We start from the raw sequence: 1,842 nt of genomic DNA, 5'->3' as shown, positions 1-1,842 counted from the left end.
GTCTATCTGATTTGCAAAGGGATGTGCTTTCAAACCCAGCCAGCTATCCCTAAAATCACTTCCAAAGCTGTGATATTTGGAGGGAGAAAAACCTGGTTGGGTTCTGTATTAAGAATGGACAAGAATTGATTGACTGACTGACTGACTGACTGACTGACTGACTGACTGACTTATCAGCATTTGCCAAAAGAGCACAATCTACGCCTCCCCCCACAGGCTGAGGGTTCTGCATTTGTTCAAGTCTTAAGCCTGAGTGCCTAAGAGGTCAGAGCAGCCTCCCAATGATTGTCTCCAACTGAAGATGATAAGAACCTGATAGTTGCTCAATCCATGGGAGGAGTGTTTTCAGCAATCCCAACTAGTGCTGAAGACCTTCAGGGTTGTTAACGAGCTGCTGGTCCTCAGGTAATGATGGACCCCTGCAAACACTGGCTTTACCTTTACAACACAGCAGCAGCAGCTTGGTAAATTATTTTGTCAGAAAAAGGGAAGGCCAAGAATGACACGGGGGAATGATACTCTTTGGACCATGCCCTTCTTGTCTGGGTTGCTACCAGAAGACACCACCCACATCAGAATTAGGTCGTTCCACATCAATTAAGGCAATCTGAAAATCTGAAGAGTTGCTCAGTTGAGGCTCTCTGTTCAGATGAATCTAATTAGTGGTAAGTTGACAACAAAAATAGCTGCCACAGGGTTTCCGTCATCTTTTTCAGTCAGAACTGCCTTCATAGCTTAGCTTCTTCATTCTCTTTGATGTTAATTTTTAGAACATCAGGCATAACCAATATATATAAACAGGCAAAAAAAACTCACACAAGTTCAAATATTTTCAAACTATCCTTAGTTCAAATTGACTGTGCTCTGAATTTCACTACCACAGACTTGAGAAGCTTCTCTTTGGAGGTTCTAGGGGCTACAGTGGTTGTGGATTCATACAGCTTGGCTCAGGGGACAAGGAAGAGCTAATCCAACCATCTCTACTTGTGGAATACAAAAGAGGTACTGTCCACCCCAAACTGGATTTTCTTTTCTCTACTTAGAAACTATATATCTGGCTACTTGAGGTCTCTCGGCCCACTGCTGTTTACATAGATTAAGAAGTGAAAGTGAATAGAAATCTTAAGAATTTGGTAGAGGGAGGAGAAAGAAAGGAGGGAAGGGAAAAGAGAGGGTATAAGCATGTGGGTGTAGGAGGAGCAATGAGAACTTCCAGGTAGCTATGTATCCTGTTTATCTATCAGCATATCATTTGACTCTTCTTTAAGGCATGATGTCCATGAACACTGCCAATCACAGGTTAAATGAGGTCAGCAACCACAAACAAAAACAAAACCCGACTCACACGGAAATGTGTGATCTCAGTTACCTGTGCACGTACTCCATCTTGAATCCACAAAAGCAGAGAGCATAGCGGTGGTCATTCCATGATAGGGGAGGTTGGGAGGAATGGGAGAGTGTCGAGTGGACATATAAAGTCTTAAATGTCCACGATTAATAAGTTGTACACATCTTAAATTAATAACATAGTCTAATGTAGTTGAAATTTACTGAAATGACAGTCTAAGTTTGCTTAGCAAACAGACCCTAAAATGATAATGTATGGATAGATGGAGGTGTTAGTTAGATCACTAATGGCCATTCTACAATGGCAGCCTCAATCAGGACATCATGTTGTATACTTTAAATTTTTGTCTGTCTATACTTTAATAAAGCTGGTTTTAAAAATATGATTATGTGACTAATCAAATGTGGTAAGTGTTTCATTCCTATCTAATATGGAAAAATTACTCCAGAAGAAATTGATAAGAGTACATTTGGATCCGATGCCTCAATCTGTAA

The sequence above is a fragment of the Rattus norvegicus genome, chromosome 6 (assembly GCF_021556685.1).
Source record: "Rattus norvegicus strain SHRSP/BbbUtx chromosome 6, alternate assembly SHRSP_T2T, whole genome shotgun sequence".
Lineage (NCBI taxonomy): Eukaryota > Metazoa > Chordata > Mammalia > Rodentia > Muridae > Rattus > Rattus norvegicus.
The sequence above is the reverse complement of the archived record's forward strand: the minus strand, read 5'-3'. Positions refer to the sequence as shown.